The following is an 18,640-nucleotide window of genomic DNA, read 5'->3' on the forward strand; positions in this document are numbered from 1 at the left end:
TTTAAAAATGTATAGCCAAGACAGTCTTTTCATTACCACAAGAACGACAGATGCCTACCCATTATCTTTTTCATGCATCCAGCTCAATGGCATTGTTAAAAATTAAAAGCTATAATGAACTGCATGTGAACTAGATGGACAGCTGTATTAGAAACTAAATTACAGGAGAGAAATAGAGCATTTGATTGAAATAGAACTACTGCTTGATATTCAAAAATATTTTGGGAGAAAACAAGTCTAAGTATTCTATATAGGTATTAATTTCTCTGGGTATCCATTTTGAATCGTTATTCACTAATGGGGAAGAATTTTTTGAAAGCAAAAATGAAACTCAACATTTATGGAAATCCATAAAAGCATGATTCCTAGGTGACGTCTATGTCTTTGAAGACTACCTGTTACCTCTCCAGCTATATCTTTGTAGTACTGTTTTTAATGCTTTAGAAAGAGTAGGCAAGACTTAAGGCATCTCCACTAGTTATATTCATAAAGGTTTACTATAATCTAGTATCTTCTGATATGTATAAGATAAACTGAAGCCCTGTTTCTCATATTCACATTCCCATATTCTTGTATTTTCATACAAAACCTCATAAAAATTCTCTTAAAAAAAAAAAAAAAAAAGTACTTTTGGAACCATTTTGCTTCCTTAAATAGTTTTGCAAAGTTGTTTAGATACTGATCTTCGGGTTTTAAGCTCATGTCTAGCTATTGGCTTTAATCTGTTCTTATGGAAAAAAATGAGGTTGATCCTATGTTTATGGGAGGATGGTTTTACGTGTCAAGGTTTTGATAGCAGGGGGTAGCAGGGGTGGCCTCTGTGAGAAGAATCCAGAAGCTGCCCCACATTAGATAAGGGCCAGTTTCAGCCAGCTCCAAAAGGACCCACCACTGATCAGAGCTAAGCCAATAAGTGATGTTGTTCGCGCCTCTCTGAGCATATTTAAGAAAGGGAAAAGAACTGCTGCACCACAGCAGCTGAGAGAGAGCAGTGAGAAATGTGAGAGGGCCAGCTCTGCAGCCCCCAAGGTGAGTGCAGCAGGAGGGCAGGAGGTGCTCCAGGCACACAGCAGCAGTTCCCCTGCGGCCTGTGGAGAGGCCCCTGGTGGAGCAGGCTGTCCCCCTGCACCCATGGGTCCCACACGGAGCAGATCTCCACGCTGCAGCCCGTGGAGGAGCCCCCGGTGGAGCAGGTGGATGTGGCCTGGAGGAGGCTGCGGCCCATGGAGAGCCCCCGCAGGAGCAGGCCCCGGGCCGGAGCTGCAGCCCGTGGAGAGGAGCCCACGCAGGAGCAGGGGGTCTGGGGGGAGCTGCCGCCCGTGGGGGACCCGTGCTGGAGCAGTTTGCTCCTGGGGGATGGACTTCATGGTCCTGAAGGATGGACTCCCATTCCCCCTTCCCCTGCACTGTTCGGGTTGGGGGGGGAGATAGAAGAGGGTGGGCGGGAGGATGGTGTGTTTAGTTTGCAAACAGACCTGTAAACATGATTTTCTCCCATGTGCTCTGTATCTGCTGCATGCTGAGAAGTCTCTGCCTGGTGCTGTTCATAGCCAATTTACTATCCATACCACTCCCCTTAAAAGCCCCTGAGTGCCAAGCACACCATCCCCCTGTGAAACCCACCCCTTGTGAGCGGAGAGGGCCACTCCATCTCTCAGATACCTGACAGTTGCCCTCCTCTTAGCTAATTACCTTGATGATTTTTGTAACACCAGGTGTATCTTAAGGTAGAAGAACAGAATTTTCTTACAATAATTAACCCAGACACCAAAGAAGATAGATTCAAAAACATTCATATGGAAATAAAAGCCTTGCCCCTATCTATACATGCTTCAAGCAGCTCCCTGAGATGTCAGAGAGGTCTCTCTTATTGTGTTGTCCGCCTAAAAGCCTGATGGTACAAAGATCCGTGGCTAGGGTCTAGTATCTGATTGAGAGAGTCTTGCCCTGAGTTCAGCATTCAGTCAGGAAGATCTTGATTTAGGGACAACTGCATCCTTAAATACATAGATTTTAGCCTGGATGAAAAAGCTTCCTCTCTGTTATTTCCTGTGACATAAGACTTCATTAAGTGGACAGTTTAAATGTTCCTTTTAAGGGATTTTTGGATTATTCTGTCCCTACTAAAAATGCTGCTCTCCTTTGAACACAGCTGGGTAGAGATACCTTCTTCCCAGAAGTCAGCAGAATAGTTAATGGTCCTGCTACTAAACTGAACCAGAGGTTAACAATTAAACCATGGTGTGACAAGCACCCTCCTTCAGAAGGATAAATTTTGTTATGTGTAGTATTTGTGTTTTGTATATAATGTGAAACTCACAAAGAAACTGAAATGAAAATAGTGTGCTCTTGCTTGAGACCAGATGTGGTGATAAAAAAATGTCTTCAGACTAACAGAGATTTTGAGGTTAGTGTGCTTTGCAGGACTAGCCACAATAAAGGTTGCAAGTATGTCTGAACAAGCCTGGAACCAGGGTGCTTTTGGATCTAGCACCTAAAGCGGATCTTCCTGCACCTTCTGAAGGTAAGAAGGGTGGAAAAGTCCTAGAGGTTTTCATGCACTCGCCCTGCCAGGAGATCTGACTCCTTTGTCAGGGAACTGGCTTTGGCTTTGGCTTCTTTCTTCTTCTCTCTTCTTGGTTTCTGACTTGCTTATTATTATTATTATTATTATTATTATTACTCTTACTATTACTATTACTATTTATTTATTTATTTATTTATTTTGAGGCCATGCTCACCACACCAGATGATGACAAAGTTTAGCCTCCATCACTTCGGCGAGCTGCGCAGCTTTTCTGCTGCCAGGTCAGAACAAGTCCCCAGGCATGTAATTTCTGGTTGCTGACATTAGCTTTGAAAAAGCAAACCAAATAAAGAAACAAACAACAGATCTGACCAGACAGCATGGATTCACCAAAGGAAAGTCATCTGTAACCAAGCTGATAAACTTCCTTGATGAAAAGACTAGCCTGGTAGACCCAGGGAGAGCAGTGGATGTTGTCTACCTGAACTTCAGTAAGGCTTTTGACACTGTCTTCCTTGCTGTCTGGACTGGATCCCTCAGCCTTTTTCATGTCCTGTGTAATGTGGTTCGCCATTGTATTCAGCAACAGGCCCACATTTTCCCCAACCTTACTTTTGTTACCTAGGTACTTTTAGAGGCCTTTCTTGTTGTCTTTGCCATCCCTGAACAGATACAAGTCCATATGGGCATTGGCTTTCTTAAACTCATACCAGCATGCTCAAACAATGTCTCTATATTCCTTCCAGGTTATCTGTACCTGCCTCCACCCTCTGCGTGCTTGCTTCTTGTGTTTGAACTTGGTTGCCTTTGACTGTCACATCCCCAGTGAGCCCCTTCTTATTGGTAAGAGGTCCAGCAGAGCGTCCTACTCTAGAGACTTGGAGAAGGAGGTTATCATCACACCCCAGCTGGACAAAGCCCTGAGCATCTTGGTTTGACCCCATAGCTGAATCTGCTTTTGGGCATAAGCTTGCACCAGACCTTTCAAGGTCCCCTCCAAACACATTGATTATGTGATGTTATCTTCATGACGGATTTACTTTGGGATAGCCATTGGCAGAGTGCATGTCAATAAATTTACAGGAGAAAAAAGAAAATATTGTTTATTTTTTGTCATCTTTTATATTTCTGTGACACTCATCAATTTAGTATCTGCTTACTATGCAGTGTGTAAAGTTCTCTGCTCATCCAACCTTGCTGGGATGGGTGGGCTAAAACTCAGGTTGTCAAAAGTGCATCCTTGATGGTAAATGCATTAACTGCATTTGTGAAGGGCATTTGCAGAAGACTGATCATCTTGATCCAAGGCTCAAGCAGTGAATTCTGCACATTTAACCATTTTGATCAGAAGAGTACAAGGAAGCTTTGTATTTTCATTGCAAAATGCTTAATTGTATTTGTCTATGTTTATTTTGTGCTTCACTCACTATCACAGAGAGAATGCTATTCAGAAGACGTTTTTGGAAAGAATTTCCTTAATAACTTAATCTCTAAGGGAGGTCAACCTGTCCCCAGACAGGGAGGACTGTACTCAGTAATATTTTTGTTGCACACTGCAGACTCATGACAACCTGGCTCTGTATGTTCTCAACAAAATCAGGAAGACAATTATTTTCTAGGCTTGGAGAGTGCATCATTGGAATCTGTTATGGTGCTTTTACCTTGCCAGACATCTGAGCTTCACCACAACCACTCTCTCACTCCCCCTCCTCAAAGGGAGAGAAAATACAATGAAAAGGGCTCAAGGGTTGAGATAAGCACAGGGAGATCACTCAACAATTATGTCATTGACAAAACAGACCTAGAATAGGGAGATTAGTAAAATTTATTATATATTACTAACAAGCTAGAGCAATGAGAAACTAAAAACATCTTCCCCCCACCCACCCTCTTTTACATCCTCCCACCAAGCAGCGCAGGGAAACGGGGAATGTGGGCTGCAGTCAGTCCCTGAAGCTTCGTTTTCGCCACTCCTTCAATGGTCACTCTCTGCCCCTGCTCCCCGTGGGGTCCCTCCCACGGGATGCCGTCCTTCCCGAACTCAGCCTGCAGGGGCTGCCCACAGGCAGCAGCTCTTCAAGAACTGCTCCCACACGGCTCCGTACCACGGGGTCCACCCCCCAGGAGCAAACTGCTCCAGCACGGGTCCCCCACGGGCGGCAGCTCCCCCCAGACCCCCTGCTCCTGCGTGGGCTCCTCTCCACGGGCTGCAGCTCCGGCCCGGGGCCTGCTCCTGCGGGGGCTCTCCATGGGCCGCAGCCTCCTCCAGGCCACATCCACCTGCTCCACCGGGGGCTCCTCCACGGGCTGCAGCGTGGAGATCTGCTCCGTGTGGGACCCGTGGGTGCAGGGGGACAGCCTGCTCCACCAGGGGCCTCTCCACAGGCCGCAGGGGAACTGCTGCTGCCTGCCTGGAGCACCTCCTGCCCTCCTGCTGCACTCACCTTGGGGGCTGCAGGGCTGCTTGTTACTTCTCGCTCTCCCAGCTGCTGTCACAGCATTTTTTTGTTTTGTTTGTTTGTTCGTTTGTTTTCCCCTTTCTTAAATCTGCTCTCACAGAGGCGCAAACAACACTTAACTGGCTTGGCTCTGGCCTGCAGCGGGTCCCTTTGGAGCTGGCTGAAACTGGCCCTTATCTAATGTGGGGCAGCTTCTGGATTCTTCTCACAGAGGCCACCCCTGCAGCCCCCTGCTACCAAAACTTTGACATTTAAACCCAGTACATCTGTTTATGGAAGAGAGTGTATTTGATCCATTACAATGTCAAAGAGAGGCTCAGGGGAAAGGCTTTATGAAGAGACTGAAATAAGTGAATAAAATAAAAATAAACGGAGACAAGAAACTCTATTTTTGAGACAGAACATTATTAGCAGCATTTTCTTATATTTTTCTAGTAACTTTTAATTCTGTTCACTTAAACATTTTACTGCCAGTTTTTTAACTCCCAACCCTGTAGAATAATGTTATGATTGACATTAAACTCAAATTATTCCCTCTCTGCCCTTTTCTTTATCAAACTTTCAGTGAGATCTTTGTTTATTTATTGTTTGTTTGTTTGCTTGCTTGTTTCAAGAAAGTTACTGTACATACTAAAGTCCTCTGCCACAGGACATTAGATAGAGCCATCTCTTGCTGTTTCAAAACACAGGAATAGAATTTTTTTCCTGGGCCTATTAATTATAAAACATTTGTGGATGCTAAGGAGTGAGAAAAATCATAAAATATTCAGCAGCATCTGTTTTCTATTTATTGGACATGCACCTTCCAAGAAAATATGTAAGGCAATGACAAGATTTTTTCCCCCCGGGGTCCATAATCTCAGACACAGAGCCGAGGGGGGAGGACCGAGTTCGTACTTCTGTGACTTCTTTCACATCTGCTCCACTGAACTGTCATTTCTAAACACAGCTTAGCTGTTGATGGGGTTATATGGATTCCTTAATATTTGTCTGATATCTGAAGCAGCTTTCTGCTCCAGCTTTATGAGAGCTAAATGCTAAATGAAAAAAAAAAAAAAAAAAAAGAAAATCTTTGCAAGAAAAACAAACATACAAAATAACAACAACAACAACAACAACAAACCATAACCAGTGGCATCATTGTGTCCTAAGCACTTCTTAGTTCTCCTGTTTTAACACTGGAAATTTTATGTGATAACTTCTGGTTTCAGTTGGCTGTACTCTGCCATATGACCCCATTACTGGTGGAGTGAGAAAGGAGAGCCTGAGGGGTTGGATCCTCTGGCCCTTACTGATCTGAAGGAAGACTGCAGGATAAGTTGACAGGCACTCATCTTTCAGTGATGCCTTCATTCAGATATCTGTGGTGGTTTTCTGCCCATCTGGTTTGAATGAGTGTAGCAGTGTTTCATACCAGCTGACACTCTCCAGGCTTTGGCTTTGATACTCTCCAGGTTTTGGCTGAGGCAGGTGCTTAAATACATCTCATTTGATGTTAATAAGTGGCCTTTCTGCCTTCAGGATTTCCTGCAGCTGACAGGTGCTGAATTATGGGGCTAGGCTGTGCCCTTATGCATGCTACTGACTTTTACATTAGCAAACTACCTATAACTTTATTGTTGTGACTGGTATACTACACACCTTTATTTCTCCTGTGGGTTCAGGCTGTCTTTGGCACTGACAAGCTGTCTACATTGCAAAAATCCCCTGGGCACTGCTCTATTTTCTACTGACCTCTATTTCTTTTGAATGTGGATTTGCCTGCGGCTTTGCCATATGTTCAGGTAGCTGCAGTTCCCATCTAAGAATCATGTATATGTATATAAATAGATGTAGATATCTATGATGTATGTGTATATGTTTGTTGGACTGTAAGAGACTTTACGTTCGTGCCTCTTCTGGGACAGCTTCTTCCTTTTTGGGAGGAGAAAGGAGAAGAGGGTGATGATATTTTGTAAATAAAATCCTTGTTTTTTGAGTAGTCATAGATGCTTTCTTGCCCTGCAGAGAAAGTAGTATTGCATTAAATGGAAAGTGCTGTAAGTTTGTACTATAGTTTTTAGGTTCTGTTTGGCATCTGATGCTCTTCCCTAATTAACTTAGATGCAAGCCTGTTTTTTCCAAAAGATTAGTTCCTGTTTTAGAGTCCAAAAACAGTGGAACTTTCTGAAGTTCACAGATTTCAGGCAGAATAATATATGTCCATACTAGCCGAGATCATCAGACATATCAAAGTATTTCTTTCTCATCTGTTTCAGTACATGAATAGGAACCCTTCTTTCGAAGAAGCTCCCAGCTACTGGACATCTAATATGCTGAGCTGTTTTTCAAAAGCTGGTCTCTTATTTCAATGTCTACATAGAAATGAAGCTCTGCTGCTCTGCTGTGAGCGTTGCTCTTCACTCATGCAGAGATAGAAGTACCATTTTATATATTGGCTGTTTCTCTGCATATAAATGAATTCATCACAGTTCTGCAGCATGGCTTTCTGTACTCCTGAATAGTTAATTGAATTGTTGTCTTTTTTTTTTTCTTTTTTTTGCCCTCAGTGTAAAGAAAACTCAAATCACAAACAGTAGGAAGCCAGGCTGTGAATTATCTCTCTTTTGAATGTGAATTGGCAAAGTATATGCCTCCTGAACATATGAGACCTTTGTGATTAGTTTATTGCAGAGTCTATCTGAAGAGAGGTAGATAAGTAAATTACTGTGAAGGACCAAGAAATGCAGCTGGTCAGATAACCTATTTAAGTGGCTGTTGTTTGCTGTCTGTTTTTCCTTCATCTCTATCCACACATAAGGACTCGGTGAAAAACAGAAAGCTGGTTAAACGTAGTATAGCTTCACACGAAGACAACTGAGGTTGGCAAAGTCAGCCTCTGTATTGTCTTGTTTTGTTTTTTTCCCCCCATAAAATATGCTGATATAATTATCCTCATGCTATCAGACTGGCTAGTAGTTGTTTAAAATGTTAACAGTGGAACAGGTTTTCCAATGAGGTTGTGGAGTCTGTCTTGTTGGAGAGCCATTTGGACATAATCCTGGGCAACCACCTCTAAGCGCCAGTGCTTGAGCGGGGGTTTGTACCATATAGAACCTCCAGAGGTCTCTTTCATCTACAACCATTGTGTGATTCTATGAAAAAAGAATTTGTGCTCCATTCAGTCCAAATGATTTGTGCTGTATTCAGTCCAAATCATATGATGACCTAAGGTAGGGTATGACCCAACAGTCAATTCTCTTGACACAACTGGTGCAGGGCAATGCCTCATGTGAGACACTACCAGAAAGCAGATGCTGGTGAACTCAAGAACTGCTTAGTCCAGTGTTTCTGAAGACATAGAAAATGAATTATAAAACTGCTGCATTGCCAGCATGCTCAGATGTTTGACCCAACAGCATTTAATTTCAGATAAATGTATAAGGATGAAATTTCCATAAAGATGAGATAAGCATAAGGATGTATACATGTATTGTTTCTCTTTTACAGTGTGGTTTAGGGTTCCCGGTGAAGGTGGCTTAGCATACCTCCTAAAAAAAAAAAAGTACCTTCTCTAGGAGCCAAAACCATGAGCCAGTTCTGAAAACTTTAGTTGATACCAACACTTTTGTGGAATGAAACACCTGCAAAAAGTACAATTTTTTTAAGAGGACTTACTTGTAAATCTGATCCTGATTATGGTTCTGGTTGTCTTCATTTTGTCAAAGAATCAGACTTTGGACCTAAAAATATAATTTCCCAGAAGGCTTAATGAATGAAAGTTCAGTGCTCAGAGAAAAGGATGCAGAAATGAACTAGGTAAACCTGAATCATCCTGTCAGCTCAAAGAGATGTTAATACTGTCAAACCAAGGCAGATAAATAAACAAACAAGAATATGTAACACCACTTTTACTTTAGGTCTTTGATTGAATCTGGGTCAACCATCAGCCCTTGAAGGTTACTGCCGTTTCTGTAAAGGCACAGAATTCCTCTGAAGACCTAATTTCCAACATCTCAGCAGCATCTTTCTGCATTCTTACCATGGAAATACCAAGTTTTGCTTAGCTGAGAAATGATGCTCTTTCACTGAGTTTGAGGTCTTTGATCATGGGCCTCTACTTTTCTCCTCAAAGTAATGGAATAGTTGATCCCTCTTGCCTCCTTCTGGTACTTAATTACTAGCTTCAGAAGTTTGGCCCTTACTGTGTCCCAGCAACCTTCCACTGTGCTCCCTTTCCCCATGCAATAACCCAGACCATGTCAGTACCCACACATGCTATGACAAGACTATGTGGCTGATTTCCACTGGATGCATTGCTCATACATCTCCTCTCCTTTCATGGTACCCTTTCCTTCCATGCATAGTCTTTCTCAGACATAGTTTATTATTTATTTATTTAATTTCATTTATTCTGGTTTTACCCTCACTTTAAAAATCTGCTGTAACTTATAAGATGGACAGTTGAAAAACACTTTTTGAGAACACAGGGCACAAATCCTGCCTGCTTGTTAGCTTTAGTCCTGGTTATGTTATATCAAGCTAGGGTAATTAAGATGTTGGTTATGCAGTCACTGTAATTAGGTAAATCTGGGCTGCTGCAGAAAGTGATTTTGCCTGCTACTTTCAACCTCCTATTGACTCTCTGGTGCTAGGACAGAATTTCAGGAAGCTACTTATAAATTTGTGCCATGGAAATCATCTTGTTTTCAAACAAACCTCAAACAGGCAGGGAGGATGAACTTGCAACAAGATTAGTTCCCTGATATGGCCTGTATGAATGCTAGTGCTGGTGCATGAGGGATGGTAAAAAAGTACTACAGTCCATGGCTGCAGTGAGTTATGCCAGGCTGAAATCAGAGTGTAGAGTGGTTGCAAAGCAGAGCAATGCTGGTGCCTTTAAATCTGAGGGTGGGCTGTGATTGTTGGAGTGAATCTGTAGCTCTGCTATATAGTACTGAGTGGCTGAGGAAAATTGTGATTATACATATCAAGGCTGTTACTAAAAACAGAGAACATCACAATTTAATGGTCAAGGTCATTGCTGCAGACAGCAAGAAACATTGAAAGACCAATCCACTTCAGAAGGAAGTCTTTCAATTTTCTTTTTAATTTTTATTTTTTTTCTGCTGAAGAGCTGAAGGAAGGTCCCTGTAAACTGCTGCACAATTCAAAGTAGCTTGGTGCCCACCAGGGTGACTGCAAATGGGACAAATTAAACTGGTTAATGAGCTGAACAGTTAAGTTAATTTGATCAAGGAGAGCTCATGCCCCCAGCTGGACCCTCTGTCCTTTGGGAGGACTGCCATAACTGGAGGAAATGGAAACAGGAGATCTCACACTAGGAGGTTTTCAGAGATGTTGCAACATTCTGGGGAAGGACAGACAGGCATTCTGTGGGCTCTGCAAACCTCCCAAATAGCTAGGGGGCTTCAGAAAATATAAAGGTCTTAAAATCTGATATATATCCTTAAATGCTTGTATCCACCTGGGAAGCTGAATGGCAAGTATTTTCTCCTCAGGGTTACTTGGCATTTGTGTGTTCCAGATCAGGGCTGAGGACACCTTTCTGCCTCTGTGGCAAATCAAGGTGCATTTCTCTCATCCAGAGATCCTGAATTGTTCTCTCGTTGGCTACAATCTTTAATTGAAGCACTCAAGGAAAAACAAAACCCCTAGATCAGAAAGAAGACAAAAAATCCTTTTAATTTCAGTTTAGGTGGGACTTAAAGATTTTGTGTCCAGATTTACCTTTAAGGTGCACAAACAACGTGCTTAGTCTGTGTCTCAAGTGTTCAGCTCCTGATCGAATGGACAACATTTTCAAGGAGATTCTGAAGATTTTTTGTAGGTCCTGGTTAAAACTCTCAGGACTTTGGAGGAAAGCACCAAAGGCACCAGGAATTTCAAGACAAAACATTCCTGGTTTTCAGGCATGGAACCAAGTCTTTTTTTTCTGTCACATACAATAACGAAGTTTCATCAAAACACTTATGCACACTGTGTAAGGGATGTACAGCTACCCACCACAGAAACTTGCTTGTTTCAGTGCATTTTGTGGGTGAACACTTCTCACCAGTTCTCTTCAACCCAACCTTTACATCTGATTTCATTGCTATATGAAATATTTTTCATTCTGGTTTCTGAAAATTCAGATATATGAACTTCTTTCTTGTTGGTATTACTTTCCTTCCTCCTCGTCTTTCCCAATGAAAGCAATTTGTCCCTTGTTTTCACTTCCTTAATTTTCTCACATTTTTCTGAAAATGTATCCTTTCAAAAATTTTTTGCTTTTCATCTGAAATATTAGAGCTCCACCCCCCAACACCCTGAAACAAAGGATACAGAAGAGAAGGAAAAGGAATACAGAACAACAACAACAACAAATTAGTGTGAGAATTCTCACTGTGTGAGAATGTAAACTCTGAATGTCATTCATCCTTTTCACCCAAGAATATAAAGGGAAAAATAAAAACAAAAGATGGGAATAAAACAGCTGATGTTTTAGTAAGAGAATGGAGAAATGTTATGCCCATGAGTTTCCAGCATTTTTTAAATTGCATTTTGTTTGCTGAATACTCTAAAAGACTCCTTAAGAACAATTATCGCCAGTCTGCCTTCAGCTCATGTATTTGCATGTTTGTTTGGAATTTACCCTTTTTGATAGACAGAGTGGCCTCTCGAGTTTAAGATTTCCCTCCTGGTCTCCAGAACGTTGGGCACGACCAATATCGTTATGCTTCTTTGTAGGCATTATTGTGCCTCTGAATACAGGTCCCTACTCAGATGAGTTTCATAAGATAAAAGCACTTACACCTTCCCTAGACTTTCCCCTAAATTGAACAGAAGGATTGGAAGCGGGTTGGAGCCTGGTGATAGCTGCTGTGTTGTAAATGCCTACTTATAATACCAATCAAATACATGCATTGTGTGTGTTACCATACTGAAGCTTAAAGTTTGCAGGTCATTTCAGGCAACAACCCTGTCTCATTTAGGTTAGATAAACCACAGTCATGCAGAAATATACTTTTTAAGTAGTACAGGTTATTTTGTAAATAGAAGACATTTAGTGAAAGCTGTCCCCCACCTTGTACTGAATCCTCTTGTTAGTTGTATTTTTGTGTAAATACTTATAGGAAATGCATGGTGCAGACTTTTAATGAAATGTACAAAATATTCATAGTTTTGCACAAAGTCAGTCATTTGCTGTTACTCTTTTCCTGATTTTATTCTTTTTGTTTGGTAAATGTTTGGTAAATGCAGTAAATTCAATTAGTGTTACTAAGGATATTCACCTTCTGCAGCTGTGTGCATTTTTTGGTTACCTGGAATATTAATGAGTACATACCTAGTGTCTTGGGATCACAGTGTAAATCAAATTTATAAATCAAATAGGTCAGTAAAGGCCCATTCACTTACTCCACCATCATGATTATGAGTGTGCTGTTGACAGTCTGATAGTACCAGAGACATTTCTTGCTTCCATCAGCTGAAAATAAAACAGTATTCAGGCTTGCTGTGCCTTGAAAAATCTGACTTCTGAGAGGAGCGAGTAAATTGAACCTCACTTCCTTATTGTTTATTGTTTATTTTCTCTTCATCTATAATGCTCTGAGGCAGAATACAGGGGGAGACTAAGGAAAAGTAATGAACACCTGTAGCTTGTGAAGAGTCAGTTGCCATGTACACTAAACTTTCGTGTCAAAGACCTATTATTCAAGCTTGTCACAAGTTGAAAATAGTCATTAAAAACAATCAATCAAAAAACCCACAACAACTAAACAAATAAAAATGAACAAACCCAAAAACAAGAAAGAAAGAAAGAAAGAAAGAAAGAGAAAGAAAGAAAGAAAGAAAGAGAAAGAAAGAAAGAAAGAGAAAGAAAGAAAGAAAGAGAAAGAAAGAAAGAAAGAGAAAGAAAGAAAGAGAAAGAAAGAAAGAGAAAGAAAGAAAGAAAGAGAAAGAAAGAAAGAGAAAGAAAGAAAGAAAGAGAAAGAAAGAAAGAGAAAGAAAGAAAGAGAAAGAAAGAAAGAAAGAAAGAGAGAGAGAGAAAGAGAAAGAAAGAAAGAAAGAAAGAGAGAGAGAGAGAGAGAAAGAAAGAAAGAAAGAAAGAAAGAAAGAAAGAAAGAAAGAAAGAAAGAAAGAAAAAGAAAAGAAAGAAAGAGGGTATAATTGTTCTCTCATTCTCATTGAAGTTTTACCAATCATTGCATCAAGGCCCAAAATCCTCCCAATGAACTCATCTCAATTCTCACTGAAGTCAGGAAACACCGTTACTCCCTGTGTGGATAGATGGCTGGACCTATGGCAGAGGAGAAAGTAATTTGTACAGTTACTTTTTTTCTTACTTTCTAATTCTCTCCGTGTTGGAAATGACTGTTTCTGAAGGAGTTAAGGGTAGATTTTGCACCACTGGAAAAGCAAGCTCATTTACATAAAGAAGCTTGAAATATAACATAAACCAGGGGACGAGTTGGCTGTAGGGAGGATAAACCACCAAGGGACAAGCAACTAAAGAAGCTAGTGAAGATGGAGAAGGACTTCTGGGAGTCAGTAGCATACCTGTGGCACACACAGCGTGCCCACAAGTCTGCTGGCAGTCTGGAATATAAAGGTTTCCCTCTGCTCAGTGGGGAAGGAGCGAATGCTGTTTTCACAGGAGAGTTCGTTGAAACAGTTGTGTCCTCTGTATGGTTTCATAGTATGCTGCACAGCGCAGCACTGAGGGCACATCTCCAGACACTGTTTTTCCAGGGAGTCTATGAGGGATCTCCTGCTGCTTAGTTAAATGTTCTCGTTGAACAAAGTGACATCTATTTTTCGTGGTATGGATGAGTCTCCAGCCAGCATGCTATTGGTCATTACAGAACACAAGTCTGTGAGGATAGCATATTTCCAAACTACGTTCATGCTTGTATTTTTCCTCTTCAACATCTGATAGCCAGTCTGTTAAACTTACCTTAACAGCAATCAGAAATTGATACTGATTCACTCTTAATTTACAATATAGCTCTCCCAAATTTATGTGAAACATCCACATTGTAGCAATGTTCATACACTGAATCCCTGGAAATGGCTGAACATAAGTGCTTTTGAGTAGAGTACTTCACCAAAGCATGCCAACTACATGTTGTGATCCATCTGGTTAGGGCCCTGACAGCCAAACAATAGCATTATTATTAGCACCATTTTGTGGAGAAACAAAATAAAGACAGTTCTCAATTTTGCAGCACTTGAAGTACATTTAAAAATGAACATCTCTCCAAGATTTCTCTGCCTGTAATTTCTGTTGTAGGTGAAAGAAAACACATTACTAAGATAGATGAAGAAAGGGACAAAGATGGGGCAAAAAAAGACATGGGGAAAAAGTAATAAGTAAAATAAAGAAGTACAGTCATATCAAGGACAGCGTTTGTTATCCCTGTATTGGAGCTACAAATACTCAGTTATAAGTAGAACACAAAAAGTAGGAAATAACCGGAGCTATGTGGATGGCAATAACAGATAATTCACCTAAATCAGTAGAGTACAAAAGCGTGTTGGGGACTTCAAACAAGTGATTTGTAACTGTTTGCTGCATTACATACAGATGCATATCCTTTATTGGATGGATTGTTGCTTTCATCTAGTTTAAATGGTGTTGTTGTAATATTGGTGTGTTATCAACAATATTCATATCCTAATTTGAAAACACAGCACCATACCAGCTTCTAGGAGGAAGCCGAACTCTATCCCAGATGAAACCAGGACAAGTATTCATACCTGTTCCACTTAAAAGCCATTTGTTTTTAAATTATGCTGCCTGGTATACATACATTTATAAAGACACCATTGTAGGACTGGAGATAGTTAAAAATTCTACCAACTGGAAGCAGTCAGAGATGACTGTGGACCTGCTGTGTGGTCTGTTAAATCTCTTTTCTCTCACCTAAGCTTCATTGCATTCACTTCACAGAATTGCAGAACAGTTAAGGTTGGAAAGGACCTGTGGAGATCACCTGGTCCAACCCCTGTTCAAGCAGGGATACCTAGAGCAAATTGCCTCCTTTTGAAGATCTTCAAGGAGCAAGACTCTGCAGCCTCTCTGGGTAACCTGTGCCAGTGCTCTGTCAGCTGCATGGTACAGAAGTGCTTCCTGATGTTCAGAGGGACCTTCCTGTGTTCCAGCTTGGGCCCTTTGCCTCTTGTCCTGTCCCTGGGCACCAATGAAAAGAGTCTGTCTCTGTCTTCTTTGCACTCTCCCTTCTCTCTTTTTTTTCTACACTAAACAGTCCCAGCTCTCTCAGACTTCCCCATAGAAGAGGTGCTCCAGTCCCTTGATCATCTTGGTGGCCCTCTGTTGGGCTCTCTCCAATACATCCACGTCTCTCTTTTATTGAGGAGCCCACAACACGACAGGGTACTCCATTTATGGCCTTGCCAGTGCTGAGTGAAGGGGAAGAATCACCTCTCTTGATCTGCTGGCAGTACTATGCCTAAAGCAGCCAAGAATCCTGTTAGCCTTCTTAGCATCAGGTGCACATTGTTGGTTCATGTTCAGCTTGGTGTACACCAGGACTCCTGGGTCATTTTCTTCCAAGCTGCAGATGTGATGTCAGCCCATCCTTGATTAGTTTATGATTATTTCCTTCGTTGGATGGAGAGGGGGACTTAATAAGAAGACTGGAAACACTTAGCTTCCTCTCAGCTTTATTCAGCATGGGAAGCTAAGATATCATGACTGGCTGCTTCTTCCTGATAAACAATTGCTCTTTGAAAAATCTACCTTTTTTTTCCTTTTTTTTTTTTTTTTTTTTTTTCTGCTCCCAGTAAATATTCAGTTCTGTGGGTGTATGATGGGTATTTTCCTCCCATCTCACTTGTTAGTCTAATAATGCTGGTCACCCCAGCAACTCTAAATATATAGTAGTGAACTATTCATCACTTTGTGGACAGTGACTAGAAGTTCAAGTTTTCCAACACAGCATCAACAGCCACCTATGTTGGCATAAAAGCAGAGATGAAAAAATGTTCTATGGGATTGCTTAGGCTCTTAGACAGGAGGGCTTAGTGTGACCAATTACTTCCAGGGCTTCAAATAATTGCTTAAACAGTGATATTAGGTTAAATTTCAGTATCTCATTGCACAAAATGTCCAGGTTCTTCATTTCTGTATGGTTTACTGTTCAGGTGCAGACTCTGAGACATTCAGGTTGGAGCTGACTGGAAGAACTATGTGCAGAGCACATCCCTCACTCCCATCGTATGGGTGCATTGGGCACCTTGTGGGTTGATTGCATCCAAAGCTGGGTCAAGATGCTGGTGGAGGGCATGGGCAAGCTTCTGGAAGGCTATGGTTTGGGTGGATGAGAATAGTTGCTCATAGGGCTTGCCACCTCCCATCACAGCATGTTGGGTGCTCTAGGCATCCAGGATGTTCTCTGATGAGTTTGTAGGGTCTAGTCACTCACTTCTGGTAACTAAATGCAGCTGAATGACCTGTACTGTTAGTTCTTACCCCAAGGGATGACAGATGAGAGCACTGTCTTGTACATACAGATAGTATCCCTTTTCAATTGTTGAAATGTCAAAGTGTTATTTTTTATTTTAATTTTAATTTTTTAAATTTTAATAAGGATATTTTTGTGGTAATATCTGTGACTTCTTTTAACAGATCTTCCACCTTCCAGTCTTTATGCATCTAAAATTCACTAGAAACCAAAAGAAGGTGTGGTTACTAGTCTCTGCTTGAAGGTACCTCTGACAAATTTTAATCATGAGGACCTAGTGGTATGTGTAAGACACAAGACAGAAAAATTACTATTACTGTTTCAGAACACCTTTTTACTCTGGAAGAGTATTTTATAAAGAAAAAACTGAAGGATAGGAAAATGCTGCTAGAGTTTGCTTTGCATCAATGTTGTTTTTCAGAGTTGACAAATTTAGCAAGAAAATACAGTTAGCTAAAATTTGACTTGGGAAAAATTCCTAGTCTGTAAGTAAACATTTTCTTTCCCAGAAAAAAATAAAAATAAAAAGCAAGCTAAAATATTGAGATATTTTAAAAATGCTTACTACTATTCTCAGTTAAGTTTCATGAAGGGATTTTAAAAATAATGACTTTAGAAATTCTGTGTGCTGTTATTTGCAAATTGTTTCAAGAAGATCATGGCTGTCTGATACTTAATTATTCAAAACAGTTCAATGAGTTATTTCTGTACAGGGTTTACGTACAGCTTGTTCTCAGTCTTTAATATTCATAGCAACCTTGGATCATTTTAATTGAATGCCTCTGTCCTATGTCCTACTATTTTTCCTTTCTCCCATGAAGGTCTTTCCTCTCTGAACCCAGTGCACTGTATTCCTATATGCCTGTTCTCAAAATGTGCCCCCTGTTTTTTGCTATTGAACTTGGTAATGTTTTTCTAGTGATGGTATTCTTTGATGGGAGATGTTTTATGGAGTGGCCAATGACACCACTTATAGTACAGTGAAGCATGTGTGAGTCCTGTCCCAAACCAGCATGATACAAAAAGCAGAATATTTGCCACAGAAAAAAAAAAAAATCTTTGCTTCACTACTGTTTGAAGAAGAGCAGCCAATTTTGGAGGCAGAACAGCCTTTCAGTCCTCCCTTTCCCAAAAAAGCAGGGACTTTCCTGTGCTACCTCTGCATCAAGTTGTCCTTAGCATCAAATCCTGTGACCACCAGACCATGGTCAAAATGAGACCAGACAGCTTCTGAGCACAGAAAAGCAGGATGCTTTGCTTCAGACCCAAGTTCATAGCCCTTTATAGCTTCTACAGATAAACTAGCCTCTGCCCAAGGCACCAGCACATAGATTTCCACCTCAGGACATGACTGCTGTGCAAAGCATGCAACTTGTGATGTGGTTCCCACAACAGACCTACTGCTGGCTTTGTTTGTGGAGTTCTTTGAAGAACAGTCAAACTTCTGCTGGTAGGATATTTGGTCTCAGCTTGAAGCTGTGTAGTAGCTTCATGCCCTTGCAGGTGGGCTGTGGCTTCAGTTATGATTTGATTCTCCGCTGCTTTCTCTCAAGAACATGCTGAGGACCAGAGCGTTGTGTTTTTACTCAAATGTGAAGACTGTGAGAATGTCACGGAGTTGCAGATGTCTTTCTGACAACAGCCCCTGTCACACAGTGATTTTAGAAATTTGCATACCACCTGAAGAGATGTTGGTCTGGGTGAGCTCTTTCCATTTTCCCTCCTTGCCTCCTTCCCCAGGCAATAATTGTATTAGTAAAATACATGCAGTTTTCAGCCCTTCATACTGCAGGAATAGGTTTACAGCCATGCACACTACGACAATGCTTCTGATTACAGTGTCTTACTCTAACTTCTGCACAGATAAATGCTTTTGGCCTCAGCCACTACAGCCCAGTCCAGTGCCCACTGAATTTGCCATTTGCACTTCCACTTACTTCGACGGGCATCTGTGCAATCTTTGCTGAATCGCCCTTCACCACTTTTCCAGTGGTATCTATTGCATTATTCTAATTAACAATAAGTCTAGGAGTACTTCCAGATAATCTTTTTTCTGTATGTGAATTGCCTAATATTTTTAGCGCATGAATAAAGGACCATTCAGAGGAAAAGTTGTACATCATGGACACCTATTTCAAAATTTCAAGTGTGTTGTAGCTCTACAGAGAGACAAAAAAGACTTATTG

At 41.1% G+C, this 18,640-nt stretch overlaps 1 long non-coding RNA gene across 2 annotated transcripts; it reads left to right on the forward strand.

Annotated features, from left to right (window-relative positions):
• The first annotated feature begins 659 nt into the window (after window positions 1-659).
• On the forward strand, window positions 660-3,607 carry LOC310890266. 2 transcript variants are annotated; one of them, XR_014577144.1, is made up of 4 exons: window positions 660-1,029; window positions 2,425-2,524; window positions 2,731-3,018; window positions 3,274-3,607. It is a non-coding gene; the product is annotated as an uncharacterized lncRNA (long non-coding RNA). The 2 variants fall into 2 exon arrangements; XR_014577145.1 differs by having other exon boundaries at window positions 2,731-2,808.
• The last annotated feature ends 15,033 nt before the right edge of the window (window positions 3,608-18,640 follow it).

This window comes from Anser anser, assembly GCF_964211835.1.
Source record: "Anser anser genome assembly, chromosome: Z".
Classification (NCBI taxonomy): domain Eukaryota; kingdom Metazoa; phylum Chordata; class Aves; order Anseriformes; family Anatidae; genus Anser; species Anser anser.